This window comes from Castor canadensis, chromosome 8 (assembly GCF_047511655.1).
Source record: "Castor canadensis chromosome 8, mCasCan1.hap1v2, whole genome shotgun sequence".
Lineage (NCBI taxonomy): Eukaryota > Metazoa > Chordata > Mammalia > Rodentia > Castoridae > Castor > Castor canadensis.
The window spans coordinates 156,909,575-156,934,593 of NC_133393.1; positions in this window are offsets into that span (position 1 = coordinate 156,909,575).

Consider the following 25,019-nt stretch of genomic DNA (forward strand, 5'->3'; position numbering starts at 1 on the left):
GTTAGCAGATCATGTCGTCTGTGAAACAGAAATAGATTGGCAGCCTGCTAAGTCTGTATTTGGTATATGTAAGTGAAAGAGTTCTAGGTCAAATGAACAGGTCTAATTTGAATTGCTCAGAGTTGCAGCCCTTCAATCAATTTGCAAACTCGAGCCAGTTTCCAGACTCAAATCCTTGAGTGAAGGGGAGGCCCATCCTACCCAAGGAGAGGCCCAGCCACACTACCAAAATGTATGCATTAACCTTCCTCCCAGCCTTCCCGAAGGACCCTTGGACTTTCACCAGAATAACTGTGCAATGGGAAAAGAAACAACCAGACTTTTTGTGGCTGGCTTCATGCTGGCTCTGAACTGACCCTGATTCCAGGAGACCGGAAATGTCATTGTAGCCCCCTGAGAAAGTTCAGGCTCATGGAGATCAAGGGAATGAAAGTTCAGGTTCACCTCACAGTGGACCCAGAGGGTTCCCACATATATCGTGGTCACTTCCCTGGTGTCGGATGCAAAATTGCAGCAGACATACCCAGCACCGGATGAATCGCACACTGGTCTCCTGACCAAGGAGTTAGGGCTATTAATGATGGGAAGGCCAAATGGAAGCCACTGGAGTTGCCTCTACTGGGAAAATGTGGAACCCACAGCACTGCTCATTCCTGGATGGCCACAGAAGTCAGTGTCTCTGGCAAGGCCTTGAGGGACACAGGGTGGTGACTCCTTCCACAACCTGGTTCAGCTCTCTTTGGCTTGTGCACAGGATGAATGGGTCCTGGAGAGTAGCAGCGGGATAACATGAGCTTCCCCAGGTGATTCCAGTCACAGCTGCTGTGCCAGGAGTGCTCTCCTTGGTTGAGCAGATTGACCCGGCTCCTGGTCCCTCATGTACAGCTATGAGGGACAATGCCACCAGAAACAGTCACCCTCAGCTATCTGCACTACACCTGCTTGTTCTGCCCTGTGTCATAATTTAGTTCTCAGGGAACTAAATGTTACACTGATCCATTACATCAATGGCACCATGCTGATTGAACTGAGTGAGCCAGGAGAGGCAACTGTCCTGGGCCAGACGGTCAAGTCAGAGGGTGGAAATGGGCCAGCAGGAATTCAGGGCTATTCATCTCAGTGAAATTTTCAGGGACCCACCAGTGTGGGGTAGGCATGCCATGTTACCCTTTCTAAGACGAAGGATAAATTGTAGCATTGGCCCCTCTTAGGACCAAAGTGAGGCACAGCATCTTGTGAGCATCCTTGGATTTTGGAGGCAACGCAGTCTTCATCTGGGCAAAGTGCTTTGGCCTATTGTCAGGTGACCCTTGAGGATGCTGGTTTGGAGTTGCGCCCAGGACAGGAGGAAGCTCTGCAGCAGAAGCAGGAGGCTACTGCACAGCCTCTTGATCCAGTGGTGTCTGAAATGCCAGGATAGATCCAGGTGCTGTCTGGAGCCTTTGGTGGTCCCAGAAGGTGAATCAGAATCCAGGGCCTCAAGATCAGGAGAACAGCCCTAAGCGCTTTCTCATCTTTTGTGAAATAGTGCTTGGCCTGTTATTGGGTCTTGGTAAAGCTGGATGCTTGGCCAAGGGCCACCATGTTGCCATAAATTGGGGGCTACAAGGCACCATTCCATCATCACATGGAACTGGGGTGTGTGTGATCTGGCCTGAGCAAGCCCAGAAAGCACAGGAAATTACGTGACCCAAACACCCCCGCCCCAACTCCTGCTGCTCTCTTCCTCTGTCTCAGCCTGCCCTGAAGACTCTGGGAAAATTCCCTGTGCTCAGTTGACAGAGGACAAAAAGACTCAGCTTTTTATACAGTAGTTTCTGCACAGTGCACAGGCACCTTCAGAAAGTGGACAGCTGCAATGTGTGACTGCTTCTGGGTGTCCCTGAGGACAGCAGGGAGGGAGCTGCCACTTCTGAGGGGAAAACACTTGGAGCACTGCACCTGGTTGTGTAGTTACCATGGTTGTGCAGTTTGCCTGGAAGGAGCAAAGGTCAGATGTGAGGTTATAAACCACACATGGGCTGTAACCCATGTTTTCACTGGGGTTGACTTTGTCAGTGACTTGGAGGAGACATGATTGGAAATTTGGTGACCAAGAGGCCTGGGTATGTGGCACATGGGTAGACTGCTGTGAATGGACAAAAATCATGAGGATATTTGTGTCCTGTATGAATGCTTGCCAAAGGGTGTGCGTGATAATTGCAAGCAAAGGGCAGCCTAGCCTATGAAGTTTCAGTCTTTCCCTAGCCACCCTGTCATTGACTAAGGCGCCATTAACATGGTAGCCATCGTACGGGGGATGGAGGTTTCAGGCTCAGCAACGTGGAAGATTTCCATTCACAGAGGCTGACCTGACTACAGACACCGAGTGCCCCACTGGCAATGACAGAGACCAACGCTGAACTCCTGAAATGGCATTGCTCTGGGGTGATTCCCCCCAACCTGGAGGCAGATTGATTACGCTGGATTGATCCCACCGTAGAAGGGGTACAGCCTTCTTGACTGGACTAGACACAACTCTGGGTCTGTATTTGCCTTTCCTGCAAGCAATGCTTCTGCTGAACCTACCGCCGTGGATGCACAAGATTCCTACACATCACCATGGTCACCTACCCAGCATTGCTTCTGACCAAGGAATGGCTTTACACCAAGCGTGTTGTGGCCATGGACCTGTTCTCGTGGACTCCACTCTCCCTATCACGTTCTGTGTTGTCCTGGGGCAGTGGGCTAGACAGAAAGGCACAACGGACTTTCCAGGACTCAGCTGCAGCTCCAGCCAGTGCACTGCCTTGGGGTCTGGGTTCTCCTGGAGGCAGTACCAGTGTCCAGTGCATGGTGTTGTTTCTGTTATCCCAAAGGTCAACAGGTCCCTGAACCTGGGGTGGAAATAGGGAGGGTTCCACTCACCACCACACTGAGTGATCCCCTAGCCAAACTTTTCTTCCTGTCCCCAGATGTCCTCAGAAATCTTGGGTCCAAAGGTACAGTAATTCCACCAGGAGACACCACACTGACTCCATAGAGGTGGACACTGAGATGCTGCAGGCTATGAGGGGCTTCTCCTGCTTCTGAGTCAATGGGCAGAGGAAACAGTCTCTGTGCTGGCTGGGAGGCTGATCCTGGCTGCCATGGGGACACAGGACACTACCCCATGGTGGAGGTAAGAAGAGTACATCAGGGAAGCAGGTGACCCCCCTCGAGCATCTCCCTACCACACGTCTCATGATTCAAGTCAACAAGAACCACAGCCACATAGTCCAGTAGGATGACAAAGGCAGGTGGCAGTCAGAGCCAAGAGAAGCACCCTGGGGGCTGAGAGATTGCAGAATGAAGATATGCAGGGTGAGGAAGCTGAGAACTGTGAAATGAGGTTTGCTAAATGACAAACAAGCCACAGGCTTGGCCCCTCTCCCCTTGAGTTGAGCAAACAGCCTGGGAAAGTCCAACAGGAAGGAGAGGCCTCCAGAGCCAATGGTAGCAGAGAGCTCAGCAATGCTGGCTGACTGGGTACAAAGCCATGCCCAGGACTCATGCCCAGCCTTGTCCTGCTGCTACATACATCTGCATTCTCCCAAGAACCACATGGGGTGGTGCTGCCTTTACTGAACTCTGACCAAGAAATAGGGAGCTTGGAAACTTGCCCCATTTCTTAGAGGTCAGGCAGAAGCACTGCCAAGCTTGGAGACCAGGTGGGCTGGTTTTAGCTGCAGCTCAGAGCAGCCTCCTTGTCAAGCTAAGAGCACAGGGTCCTCAGAGGGAGCAATGCACAAAAGCATTCACTGAACTGAGTGCCTGGTTCCTGGCCAAGAGCCAGACTTGAGAAAGCCCAAAGACCTGGGCTGTGGGGAAGGCCCAGGAGTGGCAGTAAGAGCCAAGAGCGGGTGACGCAGAATCAGGGTGAAGAAAAGCCTGGGAGTCCAGGCTGAGGAGAGGGTCCCTGTGGGGTGTGGGGAGACAAAGCTTCAGAATGCAAGTTAGCTTTTGGGTGCCTTGCCTGGAGCACACTAATTGCCCATCACAGCCACTGCAGCCCTGAAACTTTGTCCTGACTCAGATCAGTAACTCTGGGCAGACCTGGGAGGTCCTAGAAGAGCAATTGCAAGACAGGGCAGAAAGCAGAGCCAGGAGGAGAAAGAACACAGGGTGCCCTTGGCACAAGACATCGGCACAGCAGGGTCACTAGAGGTGCACCAGGAAGAAGCGCTACCTTGGATGAGAACTGAGTGACGTTTTTAGACTCCATGGGTTTTTGAGAACCTGAACAGGACCAAAAGAGCTGTGGGGTCTGCTCAAGACATCAACCACGACAGGGAAGCTTAAGCTCGCCAAGCTGGCTTACAGGTTCATGCATTCTCAGCTATGGGAACCAAAGAGCTGCTCGTGTGTGTGGGCCACTCCAGCCAGAGTCACTTCCAAACACACTCCTGCATTTGACCTTTCGGTTTTATTGAACATTTTAAAATTTAGATTTAGAAGTGAAACGAACATTTAAGTCTTCACTGTCATCAAGCCATAGCATTAAGGTCTGCAACTTTTTGTGGGATGTGAAATTCTCCAAAGATAAAACTTGGAAATTATTAACTCCATCTCTCATTCTTATTAGGCAATTATTACAATATTACCTATTACTCTATTAAAATAACCAAAATCTTCCAGATCAAAAGATAGAATCTAGGTCACAAGTATAGTGTCAGAATTTGGGAAAATCATGTAGACACAAGGATAGGAAATTTTGACTTCTCATTGTATAAACATATGTATGGCATTTTATTAAAATTATTTCAAATAGAAGATGAGGATACAGAGGAAAATTAATAAATTCCCTGTGCCCTCCACCTAATTTTAGGCAATCAAGATACAATTTATTTTTAAACTCTTATCTTGCAGGATGAAGAATGAGTTGACAGGAGTCCCCAGGCTCCCTCAAAGTTGCTGCCCCTCCCCTGAAGGGCAGCACCAATCCCACCTTTACAACAAGGGCTGTGTTCACCCCTTCTATAATTTATGCAAATGGAATCAAACCTGAGTGTTTTCAGCCAGCTTCTTTGGTCCAAGTCATGTCTGTGAGATGCCTCTGCATGGTTGCATGGCGGGACTTGTGAATTCCTGTCACTGTACTGGGCTCCCTGTTGAGGCCATTGGTATTAAGCATCCATTCCACTGATGGGTTGCCAGAAGTGCCCTGTAAATATTTTCTCAGTGGCTCTGAATGAACAGCTGGTCATCACGTGTGCTTGGTGTCAGCTTCAGTGGCTACTGCCCAATGGTTTTCCAAAGAGGTTTTGACCAACACTTCCACCAGCAGCAACTAAGAGATGCAGCTACTCTGTGCTCTCACTGACTTCTCTTCCTTAGGGCTGCCATTCCTGTGCTAACAAGAGTGGTGACTGGCTGGGTGCCGGGCAAAAGCCATTGGGCCTCTTATGCGATTAGTAAAGCATTTTCTGTTGGGTTGTCTTTCTCCCTTACTAATATGGAGCTCTTCACAGTTTGGACTCTTGTCCTTTGTCGGATATGTGTTTTGTGAATGTCCCCTGCCTGGTCATCTGTCTTCTCATGTGCTTAATGGTGTCTTCTGATAAATGGAGGTTCTTAATTTTAATATAACCCAAATTGTGCCTTTTCCCAGTGTAGGTTTTGTTCAAAAGATCCACCTACATTCAGATCAGAAAGATAAAGTCTTATGTGTCTTCTGAAAGCATTCTTGTTTTCACATGTAGACCTGTAATCCATCTGAAATTGATTTTTGTGTAAGGTAAAAAGAAGGGATCAAGGTTATTTTTTCCCATACACATATCCAAGTGATCCCACCCCATTTATCGAAGAGCCAATTCTTTCTTTTTTGTGCTGTTGTCTTGGCCTCATTTCAAATCTTTTTTTTTTCTTAATTACAACTTATTCACCATTTTCTCATTCATGTCTCCTTTATTCTTTAAGATCTAATCCAGAGGTCCTATCATATTCATCTTTCATGTCTCCCTAGCCCCTCTGGTATGCCACAGTTTTTCTCTGACCTTCCTCATTTTCCATGACTTTAACCATCTGGGGAAATGTTGGCCATGCATCCTGTAGTCTGTCCCTGAACCTGGGCTTGTCTTCTGTCTCTTTCACAAATAGAATGAGGTGTCTGGGTTTTGGAAATAACAGAATAGATGAGAAATGCCCCTCTCGTCACATCACACTGGGGCACATGATACCCATGGCCTTGTTGGTGGGAGGACCTTCATCATGGCTGCCAGATGCATGCCAGCTTTCTCCATTGGAAAGCTGCTCTCTCCCCTTTTCTCCTTTTCCTTGTTAAACCTGCTCTCTGGCAACTAGTCACCAAGTCCAGCCCACCCTACACATGACGGAGTGCTCTAGTCTGCTCTGCCAGAGGATGGAGGAGCTGCATATCACATTCGGAATTCTAAGACAGAGCCCTGTCTCTTCTCATCCATTTGTTTATTTATTCAGTCATTTATTTAACCATATGGACTTGTATCTATTGTCTACATCATCAAATCTTTTTTGTAATTCATTATTAAAGACAGAGTTGTCATTCACGTCTGACTGAGATGGAGTTAAAAGGAACAGATTAATTCCTCTTGCCCAAAGCAACAACAAAGCCATCCAGAAAAGGTGTATGAGAAACTGTTTCCAAGACCCTGGGCATCAGGCAGTGTAGGGCAGGGATTTCTGAGCCATTGGGAACAAATGAGGTGGAGCTACGATTGCTCCAGCTACTGCTTGAAGAGTTTCCAGGACACCATTTGTGGAGCCCCACATGGAGCAAGTGAACTCACCTACTTAAGTATACAGAGGTGAGGGGCCAAAGAGTCAAAGATTTTCCCTTTTGTGGAAGGGAAAATCTGAGAAGAGACACAGAGAGAGCTCTGGGGTCTCCAGAGACCCAAGTTCTCAATGCAGTGTTGGTTAGTTCAGGCACAAGAGGAAAACACTGCAAGTCAGAGAGAAAACACCCAGAAGGGAGAAAGGGAACAACACACAGGCCAGGCTAACTGCCCGTTCTCACCGGTCAACTGGAAAACTCTGTCACAAGGAGCTGGGATGCTCACTCAGAACATCAGCCTCAGTAATAGGGGAAATGAGCCTAGAGGAAATGTTCTGTTCCTATTTAATAGATGCGGGAAACAACTCCAGAAAGGACAAAGTGTTTCCAAGTAACTTAACTACATACCAGAACAGACCTCAAGAAAAATTTAGGAATACAAACTACTCAACACTCAGCAAGGTACAATTCCCAATGTCTGCTATCCAGTCAAAAACTACTGAGTGTAATAAGAATTGGAAAGTGAAAGTTCTAACGAGGAAGGTAAAAATCAGTCAACTGAAACTACCTATGACTGACACCAAAGTTAGAATTAGCAGAAAAGGACGTAAAAATAGTTGTCATAGCTACAAACCCTGTGTTCAAATTACCCGAGACTGAGCATGTTAAGAAGAACCATCAAAGTTAGTTAAAAGTTCCAAGTTGAATTTGCAAACGAGAAACGAAATCTACCACATAAGGGATTAAAAAACGCCACGAGTAGGATTCGTAGTAGATTGGACACTGTAGAATAAAGTATTAGCTACCTTGAAGATATGACAATAAAAGCTACCAAAATGAAACACAGAGAGAAAAGGCTGAGAAAATTAACAGAGCACCCATAGCTACAGAGAATGTTTTTAGCATCCTGATAGATGTGGGACAGACAGACAGAAAGTATATAGGGACAAATCATAGCTGAATTGATAATGAACTTTACGAAAACCATAAACCCACAAATTTGGAAAACTCACTGAACTCCCAAGATCAAGAAATAAGAAAACTATAAGGTGTATGGCCATGAAACTGTTCAGAACCACTGATAAAGAAAAAATCACAGGGCTGTCAGTTAAAAAGTCATCTCCCACACAAAAGAGCAAAGATAAGGGTGACAACAGATTCATCAGCAGAAGCCATCCAAGCAAGAAGCCAGAAGAGCTTCCCTTGAAAGTAGCCACGTGTCACCCCTGATGTCTATGTTCAGAGAAAATAGCTTTCGAAACTGAAAACAAAAGAAAAACGTTTTCAGATATACAAGAGCTGAAATAGTAAATAATAAAGTCTCACCATAAAGTGACTTTATATAAAAGCTACTTAACTAACCATGGAGTATGGCAAGATTGTGGAAGCTGAGATTCATGTACAAAGTTGATCGTATTTCCATAAACCAGCAATGGACAGTTGGAAATTCAAAAATTTAAATACCACTTACAAAAGCATCAAATATATAAAATATTCAGGATTAACAATATATGTGAAATACTGTACACAGAAAACTATAAAATCGTGATTAAAGAAATCAAAGAAATCTAAATATACTTTATTCATGGGATGACAGACTCAACGTAGTAAAGATATTAATTCTTACAAAATAGTCAATAAATTAATATACAATCTATCAAAATACCAACAGGGATTTTTGTACCTGAGTTTAAGTTTTATATAAGAAAACAAAGGAATCTGATTAGCTAAAAATAAATACCATTTGAAACATTCAATAAAATTAGAGGAATTACCCTGCCTGATTGTACAGCTTGAAGACATTCTTTATGGGTTTGGAGCTGGCGACAGTGCTGTGTTTGGATAAATCATATTTAAATAGCTCCATGGAACAGAACAGGGGCCAAATTGAACCCATACTTTGTGGGTTACTGATTTTATGGCAACAAGTGCAAATGAGGTACAGTGAGGAAGAGATAGTATTTTTTAAACTGCATAGAGCACAGAACTTTATTTTTCCAAGTTAAAAGTGTCATTAGCAACGGTACAATACAGACAACAGAACAGTAACTATTTTGCAATACATCTAAAGAGAAATGGCTCTCCTTACAATGAGCCATGCATCAGTCAAAAGTAAAAACTACCCCCAAAGAAAGCCAGGCAAAGAACTCAGACAGGTGGCTTCCAGGAAAAAGAAAAACAGGTGTCCATTAAGCATACCATAAGATGCTCAGTCTTATTCATGGCCTATGGAATTCAAATAAAAATAGCAAAAATAAAGCCTACTTTCTCCTCACCCATGGGTTGCCAGTGACTTCGAGGCGTGTGAGAATGGGGAATAATGGCCTCTCTGCTCTCAGTTGGTGCTGCCTTCTGGGAGGGTAGGTGGTCAGCACAAAGTCCGCGGATCCAGAAAGACTGGTCCTGAATAAGTACCTCTCAAGAAAATCTCAGTAAAAACTGGAACATCCCAACAGATTATCTTAAAGTTTCATTTTGGCTCATCACTAAGGATAGACAGAAACTAGGAACATAATTTGCTTTGTCACATATTTTGCCTTGTCAAAGCTATCATGTGAACATGTCCTCAGTCTCTGAAGGTCCACAGGGCGGTGCTGACGGTGGGTTTTCCATGCACACGTTACACTGGCCCCACCATGGACCCCTCCCATGGGCCACTTCGGAGACAGAGTAGAGTTGCAGGATGATGACCAATCAGGGCGCCGTGGGTTTCCAAGAGCCTCTCCCAGCCCCTGATCCCCCTTCCCTTCCTATCCCCCACGCATGGAATCTCAGCCACTGTGTGTAGCTTTGTCCTTTCCTCCATTCTGTCAACTGCTCACCAACCTTGGAGAAGCCACACATTTCCCCAGCACTCTTCAGGGTCCCACCACAGCCGGGGGGCTCTTAAGACACTCGAAATGTCACTACCCATCTGATGCGCCTGCCTGTTTCTTAGGATCAGTCACCCCCTTTCAAACTGATATTTCATCTGACCATTGGATTTTCAGTGTTAGTTATCAACATTTTTCATTGCTAGTGATTAATTTGCTTTTATTGAGCTCTCAACTTTAACGGTGTCTTGTTCCCCACCATGTTTCATATTCCCTCTGAAAGTTGAGCCCGTGGAATGTACGCATCTGCGACCCATATGGGCAAAGCCCCTCACCAGAAGCTTCGTGGGGTGAAAATGTAATCCTTGGTCCCTCGTCTGGCAGGAGGTGGGGTCTTTGTGAGTCCATGGTGTTTGAGTGGGTCATTCTCGGGTGGACTCTGAGGTTTGGTTTGTGGCCATGTAACTACAGAGAAGAGTGTAATACCCGCCGCCAGGACCCGCCAGCCCCAGGACCTGAGAACCACTTTTAAAAGTGTGTCAACAGAAGGGTTTTGAGCTCTACAGGAAAACTAAAATTCAAGCCCCAAGTTTTCTGTGGAGCTTTGAGATATGGGTTATGCTGTTGTCTGAACCTAAATGTCCTCCTAAGACCCAAGTGTCCAAAGCTTGGCCCCTAGCTTGGTGCTTTGGGAGGTATGGAAACTTTAAGAGGTAGGGCTTCATGGGCTGTCTGAGGTCACTGGGGGGCCCTGATCTCTTCTCCTTTCTCACCAAGGCCTCTTTCTAAGCTGATTCTCCCAGGCGCTTGTCAGGGTAAGGGGAACCTGACCAACACAGTTGTCAAAAGAAGCCACCCAGCCCTCTACCCAGAGTCAGAGCTGAGTGAGACGAACCCTCGCCATCCCTTCTGTAGGACGCTCTCCACCTTCCCTTTTCAGCGAGCAGCTCCTTGAGTCCCAGTGAGGGTCTGGCTCATCTCCTCACCTGTGCAGTCACAAACCCAGTTTCCACGTCACTGGAACCAGCAGACGCCTTTACAGGCCTGGTGTATTTAGAACCTGCCTTTACACTCTTTCATCAACTTTCATTTTGAAGACTTCTTTGTATTTTCAAGTAAACACTAGCACTGAAAATATGTCATACTTTATCCACATCTGAAGTGGATCTACTGCTTTCAAAAGAAGTCTGTTCTTCCAACGTACTTTGAATATTGCTGTTCTAATATTGAATGCTCAGCCCACCAGGAGATCATTTTTGACTGTGATATGAAGCAATGATATAATTTTCCCAAATTGATAAGCAATTTTCTGTATATCATTTGTGAAAAGGGTCTATACTTTTTTCATTTGAGATATCTCTCCTATGTCTTGGGTCCACCATTTCTTTTTGTTATTTTATCTGCCTGTCACCATGTCCCCAACATTTCTTGTGAATCATGCAGCTTTCTGACATAGATTGATGTTTGGGAGGACAAGAACCCCGCCCTTTTCTTCACAATTTACCTCAACTATCTTTCTTCTCCACTACGTGATGACAGACCAGGTGAGCTCCCTGCAAAACACTGTTGGGATTCTAACCGGAATCTTATTCATTTGCACACTCACTGAGGGTCCGCTGACCTGGGTAGATCAGAGACGCCCAACCCATAGGTCTGTCCAGCATCTTCTCAGCTGCATGAGTGTCCTTTGGAGTTCATAGTCTTGTTTGAAGTGTCTGGTAAATGTTATTTGTGGAGAAGGGAAATGGAAATTTTTTTCTCCTGATATATGCTTCTCTTTCTTTCATTGTTTTGGAATAGTCTTGACATTTTTTCAAATTTGTGTTTCCTGAAACTTTCTTGGTGGTTTTGTATACAATCATATCTTCTGCATCTAAATAAAACTTTCTCTCTCTTTTGTCGATTCTGAGCCCTCTTTTCTTTGTGTATATATGTGGTAGTAGGGATTGAACTCAGATCCTGTACATGTTAAGCAGGCGCTCTACCACTTGAGTTATAACTCAGGCCTTTTGTTTACTTTTATTTGTTGTTTGGGAAAGGTCAGTACTGAGGTTTGAACTCAGGGTCTCACACTTGCTAGGCAGGTGCCTACCACTGGAACCACTCCAACAGCCCCCTTTCTTTTTGAGATAGTGTCTTACAAACTATTTGCCTGGGCTGGCCTCAAACCTGGGTCTTCCTGATCTCTGCTTCTCAAATAGGTAGGATTACACGCATGAGCCACCAGCATCTGGCTTTTATGTGGTTTTTGAGACAGAGTCTCACTGCTACCTTTGCCCTGGCTGGCCTCCAACTGGTGATCCTCCTGTCCCTACAGGGAATACAGGCATGAGCCACCAAGCCTGCCTAAGTCTTATCTTCTCTTACCTTTTTACATTGGCCTCAAGCCAGTGAAATTCAAAGATCAGCAGTGGGAGCTAGCTGCCTGTCTTGCCTTTATTCAGAAAGAAGGTCTCACGATTTTATCCCAGCTACGGCCCCCATGTGTGTCTGTGAGGTGCCAAGCAGTTACCTCCAACTCCTAGCTGGCGAGGAGTTCTATCCTGACTGGGTTTTCTGATCCTCTTGTGATGATTTTTTTTTAAAACTTTTAATTTCTGAACAAGGTGGAGACTGTAGTTATATGGGATATTTGTTGCTATTTATTTTTTTAATTGACACTTAAAATGGTACATGCTTTTAAAGTACAATGTGTTGTCTCCATGCATGTTCAAATTGGGGCAGACATAGCTGTCTCCTCATTTATGGTTTCGTTGTGGTGAAAACATTCAAGAGCCTTTCTTCTGGACATTTGGAAATGCACAGTACATTATTGTGGCCCCACTCCACTGTGAACATGGACTCTGAAAAAGTTGATGTAGGTGTTGAAAGTAGAATAGGGGTTGGCAGAGGCAGAGGTAGTTAGGTAGGAGGAAGAGATGGGAGACAGTACTTATATGGAAAATTACAAAGTGCTAATATGTCTCTCCCCCAATTTTCTGTAATTTTCCTGCTTTCATTGCCACTGCCCTGGCTTTCCAAACCATGATGTTGGTGACATATCTAAGGACTTCACCAACTTCAGCAAGGTGGCTTCCCTTTGAAATTTGGAATTTATTTCTGTGTGTCTATGCTAAACCAACCCAAACAGGCCCATTTCAGCATCTGGCTGCAGTTTTGCTGCATTTTGGATGATTTCCCTCAGACTGTCTTCCACTTCACAACTCCTCTCTGTGACTCCATCCACAGGGGCTGGAGTGTAAGATTTGTTCAATGGTTCTTTTTTAATCCAATAAGTTCCTTCTCACACAAACAGCACTCTGTTTTTTATTGCTTTTATTTATGTGTAAATACAATTTTACCTTCAATGATCTCTTTAAACACCTTCAACACACTTATTTGGAACCATCTATCTTTACATTAGGACATGAGTAATTTCTATCTATATGAGTATATTCCAATCACTCCTTTTGTTAGTTATATTTCTTAGAATTACCTTTTTTCTCTGTTTAGAGCTCCAGGCCACATTGGAGTGGAGAAGTTTGGGGGTTTCCCTTTATTCATGCCTCTCTCTCCTCTTTCTCCCCTTCTGCCTTTGATTCAAGGCAGTGCCTCTCCTCCCTCATCAGCACAATCTGGATGCAAGGCATTCACAGAGTCACACACAGTGGGTCCACGTCATATCTCGGAGTCTCATGACTGTGACTTCCCAGCAGTGCTGCTGAAGACATCTCAGGCCATCCATGGAGCCCATGTGGCTGGCCTCAGGGCTGGACACACAACATCTGTTTTCAGGCATGCAACTCCCCACACTACAGCCCCTGGGTTTACAGCAAGTCATTTGCAACTGTTCCTCAGGGGATCCCCTCTGCCCCTGACAGTGGTCAACACGCCAGCTCTATCCCCAGTCTGAGGGTCCTGGTCTGGATTTCCACAGGAAACTGCATCTGGACTCTCAGAGCAGCTTGCCCTGTGCCCACTGTGCCCAGCATTTGTCCTGAAGTACAGAGAGGGCATCCTGTCTGTAGGACTGAGCTATGCTCCTGTTCCCTGGTCCCATGTTAATCCTCATCTCTGGGAGGGAGGCAGAGCACTGCTGTAAAGTGGGCTCCATGCACTGGCTCAGTGTGAAACTCTCGTAATTGCTTTGAACTTCGGGGTTTTAAGTAGTAAATACTTTTTGTCTTTTGAAATCCTTGAAATTTCTTTCAACTGATAGAGTTTTAAATAATGAATAGTTTTTGTCTTTTTGGTCAGAAAATTTTCAAACAAAAACAGATTATAAAGATTATAGAGAAAAATGAATCCTTATTTTTATACAACTAAGTAGAAAAAAATAATACAAAATTAATGTGTGAAGTACAACGATTATACGGGTATGTGGACAAGTACTGAACAGGAACTGAGAGAAATTAAGACATTTAGTTTGCAGTCGTAGAAATCTGGATAAATTTATCTTCGATTTTTATTTTTGTCTAAAGTTACAACAATCAAGGACATATAATTGTTTGGTGGATTGAAGAGAAAGAAGAATGAAGTAATCGTTGTGTTTAAGAATTAGCAATATTTTTCCTGCAAGATGTGGGTCAAGTTCACAAGCATTGAGTATGGCAATGGGAAGAATCCTAACAATTACGATGACAAAAAGTTAAAAAAAAGATGACACTCACGTTGCAAAGAGAAAAATCTTTCTGAACCAAACAGTAAGTGAAGCCACAGGATTTCAGGGAGAGGTCTGGAAGGTGTTTGTTGTTTGCTGTTGGGTAAATCAACCCTGCAAGCGTGGGGGTCCATGGGGTGTCCCATGGTCACATCCAGAGTACCAGGTGCAGCCACACAGGAGGCCACTGCTTCTGCCAAGGGCAAATATTAGGACTCTGTTTTGCACATTTTAGGTGATGCTCCGAGATAGGCCCATGGGGTGTTTCCAACAGGCTATGGGACTGTTCAAGTTCGTGCTGGCCTGGCATTCACCTTCCTAGGCCTTCCAGGGCTCCTATTCCTTTTCTCTTATGCTCAGCCTTAGGGAATGATGTCCCATGTAATCTTGGAGATGAGGGAGGGACCCACTTACCACTGCAGCTCTACTCATAGGTGGGTCTGTCTGTTGGTGCCAGGAGCTCATCTTGCATGGCCATGGGCAGGCTGCCCAGCCCTCCTTCCATGTGAGTCTGTGGAAAGCCAGTCAGTTTATTGCCCCAGGAGGGTGTCCACACTTCCATGGGTCTCCTTTGCTTTTTGTTTAAGTCTAAGTTCCAACAACAACCTGCCCCATCCACCAGCATCCTCGTCATCAACCACCACTAGCTATGTCTTGAAAGCTGTTCCTACTTTCTTGTACTAGAATCTTACCTGGGGCATTATGGACCCCAAGTTCTGTACTGACAGCAAGGGTGTTCACTAACAGACCTTTAACCCTACAGTGAGGTACTTGTATCTGCTAAAAATGCAGTGGTGAGAGCAGGCTGGCTTTAGAATGAGGTCAGGGCACCTGTGGATCTCCAGGGCTGTGAAGACCCCCAGAAGTTTGGGATGTACATCCGTTGCAGGCTGGAGAAGCCAGGTGGCTCATGTGGGTATTCTCTGACCTTCTGGCACATCCGGTGTGGGATACACACCCTCTTGACCAACATTCATTGAGTCCTCACGAGCCAGGGTGGTGTACCTGCTAGCTGTGTGGAATTCACTAGCGTCCACGTGAGCAGGTGAGAGACACTGAACTTGGAGAAGGGAGGTGATTTTCTTGAGGTTCCACAGATTGTGCTGGACACTGTTCTGCCTGACCACAAAGCCTGGGTCACGGGGGAGCATAGGATCACAGTGAGAGGGACACTGCTTAGGTTGAGGGAAAGCTAAGATGGGCCTCACACAACTGCAGCATAGGGATCCTCAGAATGGCCTGCTGGGCATTATGCTGGGCGATGGGCCTCTGCCCATCTCTGGCCATAGCCTGGAAAAGGCAGATGGGAAACCTGTCATGTCAGGTAAAGTGACTGAGTGGGTTGAAGAGGGCACCCAAAAGTACACCCATATCCTAACCCCAGAGCCGACCAGTGGACTTTATTTGCAAAGGGATCTTTGCAAATACAATTAAATCTCTCAAGTAAGATTGTCCTGGATTATTCAGGTGGTTCCTCAGTGCAAGGACAAGCGTCTGTATAAGAGACAGAAGAAGAGAGGCCACCAAGAGAAGAGGAAAGCCAACAGGCAACAGAAGCAGAGACTGAAGTGATATGATCACAAGCCAAAGACTCCTAGAGCCTCCAGGACTGGGAGAGGCAGAAGTGTGGTCTTCCACACAGGTCTGGAAGAGGCTTCTCTCTTCACAAACTCTTGGCCGCCCTGGTCCCAAGCTGGGAGGAGAGGTGTGTGATCTCTTGGTCCCTAGGGCTCTGGAAGCCTGTGGTCACGGTGCCTGGCAGCAGGTGAACACGCACACATAGTGTGTTTTGAGCTTTCGCTGACTTTTCCCCAGCATGTCATAAGTGGAGAGTCATGATCATGTTGAAATCCAGATGTGCTGAGTCTAGGCCACCAAGAGGATGAGAGACACAGGCAGGTGGGGCTCCTGAGTGGGGCTGCCTCACGTGGTGTGCATTCATGTTTCCTATTGCTATGCCAGAATCCCTGAGACTGAGTACTTACAAAGAAGACAAATGTATTTTACATTTCTGGGGCTTGGGAAGTCCAAGAGCCTGGCTCCAGCATCCGGAGAGGGCCTCATATTGCATCGCTATGAGGTGAGACAGAGCAAGAGTGCTAGATTGGGCTTGTAGTGCCATCACAGCCCCCACCCTCATCTAACCCTAACTACCTCCCAAAGACCCCCACCAACATGGGCTGCGAGGATTCCATCTTCAGCACCTGAACTTCAGGGTCACATTCAAACCATACTGGATCCTCCAGACTGACCACCTGGTGACAGCGCAGTAGTGCTGGCCCTCTCACGTGCTGGCTGGTGTTAGGGTGGTGAGAGGGGCATCCCCAGCAGGGGAGTTCGTGTCCAGCTCTGCACATACTCCATACCAGGCTTCTTTTGGCTTGTAAATACAGCTGTTCTCAGGCACCTCCAGCATGTCCTGCCTGCCTGGCCCAGGGCAGGGTTTGGGGCCTCGCAATGGATAGAGGGACGGGATGCAGGAAGAAGGAATCACCTTGCTTATAACAAAACCATGGCAGCCTCTGCAGCAAGAGGAGTGCTGGAGAGAGAGCAGGGCCTGGCTGCCATCCCAGCCTCCTGTGTCTTCTGGGTCACCTTGATCAGGCTGCTCCCCTTGCTTACTGCCACCTACATGCTGATAGGACAGGCTCCCCAGGTCATGGCCACAGAGTCCTGTAGATGCCCTGGGTCCTGATTACAGGCTTTGTCAGGACTCTGGAGCCACCAGTCATGAGGTGACTCACTGCAAACCCCAGGGCCCAAGAAGGCTGGGTATGAAGTTGGTGAGGTTTTTAACACTCTGATTAAGAAGTGGTTCTGTTAAGGCACCCTCTGATGCTCTGAAGGAATTACAGGGTTTGTCTCTCTTCACAAAGGAGCAGGTTTTGTATCAAATTCCACACAATTTACTCACACAACAGAAATTAATGAGCATTCATAAATTCTTTTTTAGCATAAGGGGGGAAAGATGCAAACAGTGATTTAATGAAGTGTTTTGCTCTCTGTACTGTCTCTGCCATAACAAAGGGGTGTTCCTTATTATTCAGGAAGCAGTTGGACTGAGAAGAGAAGGTTCTGTAAAGGACCATTAGCATCTTAATTACATGATAACTCAAAAGACAGCTCCACAGCAAAAACGTCACCCACAAATCCCTCGGCCTCCATGTCCAGGAAGGGAAGCAGACTCAGCTGGGGTGTGTCCAGCCCCAAATGGGAAGGCATGGGGTCCCCCTGGTGCAGGCCCAGGGCATCTACCTGGATGGATAGAGGTCTCATCCTGGGGGGGAGACCTCAAGACTAAAGGAAGGAATGTCACAGTGGCTAGTCAGTGGCCAGTTCCATCCCCAAGGTCTCTTCCCAGCAGCAGAAGGCTCCACAAGTGAGGTCAGGTGCCTGTTTTGCCCTTTCTGGACAGGCCTCCTGGTGTGTCTGTGCATGTCTCCTGGGACCTGTGAGCTTCACATGGCTGGGATTTTCCCCGTGAGTGAGAAGAGACATCATGCAAACCCACTTCACACTACAGGGAAACGCACGCATATTCAGAGTTACAAAAAAAACCCACAAAACGATTAAAAGCAAGGCCAAAAATCCCCAAAGGGACACGTGGCTTTGGGAACTTGGGGGCTGCTGATGTCATCTGTGTCCTCAGGCAGGTTCTACACACATTGTGCCTCTTCGCAGCAGTAAACATGAACAAATAGTTTCTACCAAAGCCTTAGAATTGGCTCACACCCAAATGAGTTGCTGGCCAGTGTGTGTCCTGTGGTCTCTGGAGTCAGGTGATGGACAGGTCCCCACATACATGGGGAAAGGCAGGGAGCAGTTCTCCAGGAAGAATCCTGGTGGTTAGATGTCAGGGATGGCTGGGCAGTAAGGAGCAATGTCTGTGGCAGGAGACCCAAGGTACAGGCCTCCAAGATGTACTGGCAGCTGTGGCTTTAAATTGGGAATGAAAGCTCCTAGAAAAGGCAAACTGAATCCTGGTGGAAGAGGGCGGACCTTCTGGCCTGCCAACCCCAGTTCTCCGCTTCCAAAGTATAGGTCTAGACCTTACTTTGTACCCTCAGGGTACCACTAAACCGAGTTGAAGGCCGTAATATTGTCTCCCGCCTCCCCCCCAACAAAAGAACTCAAGTCTGGGAGATGTCTTCCAGGAGCAATGGGTAGGAACCAACCAAAACGCCCAACCTGACCTGGGGCCTGCAGCTGGGTCTGTGAGTTGGTGAAACCATCAATGCCTCTTTTCAGTATGTCAAAAGAAACCCTCAAACAGGCAATTTAATTTTGCCTACAGGGAGGTCCACACTCACGAGTCATCAGCAGGCTGTGATGCTCACAAGCTGCCCTGCTCGGTGCGTCCTCACGGCCACTGCTTGCTTCTCACGGCTGCTCTGTCAAGAAGACAGGTGGGCAGATGGATACAAACACAATACTGAAATACTTAATAGACATGCTTAAAGGAAGAAAGAAAAAGAAAGGCAATAAGGAAAAGCTGAGGGAACCTGAAGAAAGTCTGGACTTGTTGCTTGTGTGACTCCAGGAACAAACAAAGAAGGAGCGTAGGCACGTGGGAACTCACAATTTTCCAAAACTGTGCTGAAATAAAAGGTCACTCATAAAAAGTACCTAATAAATGCAATTTGGGAGGAAATACTTGCAGAGTTGGCCACTCATCGGCAGTCGCTCGTATCTCAGCATCTGAACAGAGCTCAGCATCCTGGAGCTGGCTGTCCACATCTGTGCAGACTCTAGCCACAGTGGGTCCATGTGTCTCAAGGTCAGAGCCATTTCTGGAAGGTGCAAGAAGGGCCTGAGGAAGAGACAGGTGCACCAACACGGGCTGGAGTTCTAAGGGGAGGGGGCTCGTAGTACCGTCTGCTGCTGGCATGTTCGTGTCACATCCAAATAAAAGTCAAAGAAAATCAGACCATGGTGCTAGAGAAGTGCTGGCTGAGAGATGAGGTTGGGAGGGTCATCTGGAAGGTGATGCTGTGTGGGTCTTGCTTGGGAGCCTCCTGGAGGGGTGTGAAGGCAGAACGTTGGATGAGGGCAGAGTGGGGGCCTCCTCACCAGACCACGTAGGGAAGAAAGCTAAGAACACATCAGGTGGACTCTCAGTGCCGCTCTATTTGTGGTACTGGGCTGGACGCCCAGCTCTAGGGCTTCACAGTGAGAGGTGCTGCCTCACTTGAGTCCTGTATGTGAGGAAGGCCATAGTGTCTTGGGGCAGTGGCATCACTGATCCACGTGCATCTGCAGGTCAGCTGGCTTGGTGAGACACTGTGAACGAACCATCATCCTATCTCTCCCTCGCTCTTCCTTCTTCCCTCTTCCCCTGGTCCCCTTCTCTCCCCTCTCCCTCTTCTTCTTCCTTCCCTTCCTCCCTTCCCATCTGCCTCTCCCTTCCACCTTTTCTCTCTTTTCCTCTCTCCCTCCTTTCCTCTTTCCCTCTCTCTCTTCATTTTGTTCTGGAATATTTTGTAAATTTCAATTTGTAATAATTTACTCTTAAGCAATTCAGCAGCAGGCACCTGAAAATAGACGTATTATTAGGGAACTGCATGCCTTTATTCCACCAAATAGCATTAACAACAATTCCTGAATATCATCTAATAACCAGTCTAGATTAAGATCCCCTCAGTTATTTAAAACAGTTGGGTTTTTTCAAGTCAAGGCTCAACCAAGGTGCACTGGTCTGTGGTCTGTGGTTGCTCTGTCTCTCAATCCCATGACCCATCACTGTCCTCACAGCCCTCAGGTGCCTGGGCAGTTGCCCCTCCTCATCATCCTTTCCTAGGATCTCACACCCAGCCCGTCCTCCTCCTCTCCCTCCCTACTTCATAGAGGACAGTGCACCTGCATCTCTAAGAAGCCACAATCTCCCTGCAGATACCTGTACCTGTGTATCTGCTGTGCCCCTCCTCCATGAGAAGACCCTTCCAAGGCAGCCCACCCTCCCCTCCTTGGAACCCACACAACCTTTCTCTTTTCATTCTCTCCTGCAGCCCTTCTTGTTCTTGCCCAAAGCTGGATGCATCTTGAACACAAGCCCCCTGCCTAGCCCTCCTCAGCTAGCAGGACTGACCTTTCCTACCATCCTGCTTGGTGTGTGGGCTTCCCCTGACTCTGATCGTCATTTCCAGTACCCTTTCATTACCTCTCAATACCTATCTATAATGCCCAAAACCTTACACATGAAGTCAAGTTTGGAGGACCTCTGAGGTGTTTACCTAATCCCAGCTTCTGTCTGCCCATGCTCCGTCTGACCTTCCTCCAATCCTGAGCCATGGGCTCCAGGTCAATGTCAACCTGGCCTTTCTCCAGGACAGGAGGCCCATGGCATCACCAGTAACTGTGAGTTGGAGCACGTGTGGAAATTACTGGGTTCCAACAGGACCACCCCGCCAACAGGGAAGATGGGGAAGTTGTTTTTCAGTTTCACACCTTTCTCCCCCCACACACTCTGAGCTCACATCCCACCCTGGGCTTGCCTTCTCCAAGGTGGCCATGCTCTGATTCTGCACAAGTAGCTCCCTCCATCTTTCTGGATACCTGGCACCATCCTGCACCAAGAGTGCCTCCTCTCCTGTTCCAGAGCCACCACCCTGCTCTGGTCTGTTCCCTGAAATGAGCCTGTAATGCCACAGAGCTATCTGTGGATCCTGTTGAAAAATGTCATCTTTGTTGTAATCATCCCAAGCACTGTCGGGATCCTAAGACTGGGCTATACTGCATTGTTGTCTCTCACCAGAGCTCCAGTGAGGGGACAGTTCTGCCTCATTCTTCTGAATTATTAAGTGAAAGGATGACATTTTTATGACCTATTTTATAAGAAAATGTGTTTTAATAAAAAATACAAAACAGAGGACTTCTGCTTCCAAATACAATGAAATAGCAGTGAGTAAGTGCACCTCCCACCTAAAACAAGTGAACAATGGTGTTCCCATGAATGGAGCAATGCTTTGCAGGAGATGACATTGGGCAGTGAGGGCAGTGATGCCTGAATGACAGAAGAAGCTTGGGAATCCCAAAGTCCTCCCTGGAAAGTGTGTACAGGCTGAAGGGCAGGAGTTGGAGCACAGATGCAGGCTGCTCACTTCTGGGGTAAGGAGCTGGAGCTGGGAGTCCGGGAGCAGAGATGGGCAGATCTATGTAGAGAACAGAGAGGACTCTGGACACCTGCACAGTCCACCCCCAGGGTAGCTATGTGCTAATGAGTGCACACATATAAAAGAGGATGAGCCATCCAGAAAGCTTGGGGCAGTGGCCCGAGGGTTCACACAGGGTCAGGAATTTGGTTGTTTTCCACCAATGAGATGAAGCCCCAGGGTTCACAAGGCAGACCACGCAGAATCAGGGATTTGTTTCGGTGGTCGGGACAAGGTCCTAGACTACATATTGCTCTGGCCCCATCACAAACACTCAAAAAACAAGACCTCCTAGGATCACCCTGCTTGTAAGTAAATTAACTGCAGTCTGATCAGAGCTCAGAATATTTAACCAAAAATAAAAAAAAAATAAAAAAACACAAAAAAACCCACAAACATATCATCAGGCATCACAAGGGAAATTCACATTGACTGGTGTCCAATAAAAAATCATCAGAAATGCTATAAAGCAGGAAATTTCAACATGTGAGGAGCTAAATCAATTGAAACCAATTCAGAACTGACAGAAACAATTGAATCAGCAGGCAAAGACACCTTAAAATACATTAAAACATAATCCATATGTTCACAGTGTGAACTGGAGACTTAAAAGGTACAAAAAGGTCCACACTAAAATTTGAGAGATTAAAAACTATGTATGAGATAAAAACTTCTCTGAGGGGACTAATGGAACATCAGAAATGAAGAGAAGATTAGTGGATTTGAAGACATAGCAATGTAAGCTATTCAAAAAGAAAGAGACAGAAAATAATCTAATAACAGTGTTTCATCGAGCTGTGAAATAACTCCAGGGTATAATAGGATTCCATGGAGTGGACAGAAAAAATTTTGGAAGAAATAATGGCTGAAATGTTTCCAGATTTGATTAAAAAAAAATCTATGAGGCCACAAATCCAAGAGGCTCAAAGAACCCCAAGCACAAGAAGCATGAAGGAACTACGGGGACACATCACAAGCAATCTCCCAAAGCCACTGAAGATGGGTTTATTTCACCTAGACTAAATTCCTCCAGGTTCATCCACACTGCCACAAATGAAAGGATTTTCTTCTTTTCATGACTAAATAGTATTTCATTGTGTATGTGTACCACATTGTAATAGTCAGACTTTTCTGTGACCAAAAACACCCAATTCAAACAACAGAACAGAGGAGAATTTCTTATGGCTTGTAGTTTCAGAGGTTTCAATCCATCACCTTTGGCTCCATTGATTGTGGACTCATCGTGAGGCAGAAAAACAGTGCGGCAGGAACATGTGGCCGGGGTTATGCACTCCATGGCAGACAGGAAGCAGGGAGAGAAGAAGGGACTGGAGACCAGATATCTTCAACATCCTGCCTTCAGTGACCTACCTTCTCCATTTAGGCCTCACCTCCTAAAGTTTCCAGAACCTCTCAAAATAACACCACCAACTGGGAACCAAGCAATCAACACACGAGCCTGTGGGGGACCTTTGATATTCGAAAATACACAACACAGGTTTTCTTGATCGGTTCATCCACTGATGGACACTTAGGTTGATCCCTTGTCCTGCTTATCATGAACAGTAATGCAATGAATGCAGGAATGCAGATGTCTCTTTGAAACACTGGTTTCCTTTCCTTCAGATATATACCCAGTATTGGGATAGCTGATAGTATGGAAGCTCTAATTATTTAACTATTTGAGGAAATTTCACACTATTTTCCACATCACATGGCTAATTTATCTTCCCACCAACAGTGTATGAAGGTTCATCTTTCTCTGTATCTTTATCAGCATTTGTTTATTTTCTGTCTTTTTTCCCCGGCAATACTGACCCTGAACTCAGGGCCTCCACCATTTGAAGCATGATGCCATCCCTTTCCTTTTTGTTTTAGTTATTTTTTTAGTAGAGTTTCACATTTATGCCATGGATGATCTGGATTGTAATCCTCCTATTTATGCCTCCCATGGTTACCACCATATCCTGCTTTTGGTTGAAGGTGGTCATACCAACTTTTTGTCTAGGCTGGCCTGAGTCCATCATCCTCTCAATCTGCTTCCCAAGTAGCAAGGATTACAGGCATGAGACACTCTGCCTGGTTAATTTTTTGTCTTTGCGAGGGTAGCCATTCCAACTGGAGTTAAGATGGCACCTCATGGTGGTTTTGATTTGCATTTCCTTGATGACTAGTTGTATTGGGGATTTTTTCATATACTTGTTGAATATCTCCTTTTGAGAAATGTCTGTTCAGTCCTTAACACAGTATTTACTTAACTGCTATTGAGTTAAATGAGTTCCTCATAGGTTTTGGATATCAACTCCTTAACAGATATGTGGTTTGGAAACATTTTCTTCCAATCTAAAGGCTGATTTTCAATCTGTGGATTAGTCCTTTGTGACTTAACTTACATGTGGAATCTAAAGCAGTTGAGCTCATTGCAAACAGAGAGTAGAGTGGTGCCTACTGGGGCTACAGTAGTGTAAGGGCAGTTGAGGAGATAATGGTCAAAAGTTGCAAAATTCAGGTTAGACAAGGAGAGGAAGTTCAAGGGTCTATTGTAGAACATGGTGACCACAATTAATAATCTATCCTTGATAAATGCTAAGGGCAATTTGTGGGTGTTCTCACTACAAGACGACAATATGTGAGCATTGTGTTAAGCAGTTGATCCAACCATTTCACAATGTATAGCTATTTGAGATACATTATACCTGATAACTGCATACAATTTCAACTGCAGAAACTCAACACAGGAAAAAGAAACAAAATCTTAAAAGTAGCCAAGAAAAGGGGCATGAAACACCCAGAGGACAGACATAGGAAAGACAGCAGATTTCTTGTTGAAAACAATGCAAGAGAGAACATAGTGGAACACATGTAGAAAGTGGGGAAGCCACTTCAGCTGGAATTCATACCCAGCAAAGATAGCTTTCGAAAATGGAGGTGAAATAAGCACTTCCTCAGATTTCAAAAGGTGAAAGAATTCATTACTTGCACACCTGCTGTGCAGAAATGCTTTTTAAAAATCCTTCGAGCAGAAGGCAAATAGAAGATAACCTCAGAGGAATTGGGATGTCAGAAATAGTAACTGTATGAGTTACTTATATTATAAGTGGAATATTAATATACCTTCAAAATGATATAATGAAGCTATAGGTAAGAAGAAACACTAATATAGTAAAACAAAAATTATAGTTAATAAAAATACCATAAAAGTGAATAATAAAAGATATTCAATTAATCCATAGGAAGTCATAAAAAGTGAGAAAAAAGAACAGGTTGCACAAATATAAAATAATTGGTATTGTGCTGTACTTTAATCTAATCATATAAAAATCACATTAAATGTTAACTGTGTAAATAATTCACTAAAGCAGATCTTGTATTGAAAAACTAAGACTCAACTTATTACTCCAAAACTTAACTTAAAAAATAAGGACACAAATGTACTAAAAGTAAAAAGATAGAAATGCTATATTCATGGAGCAGATATATTCATTTCAGAAAAACTAGATTTCACAGCAGAAAATGAGGGACAATCATGGCCATTTTAAAATGACAGTAGGATCTACTTAACAAGGTGACACAATTACAAATGGTCATGCATTTAATAACAGAGCTTCAAAATATTTAAAGAAAAACTGGTATAACTGTAAGAAGAA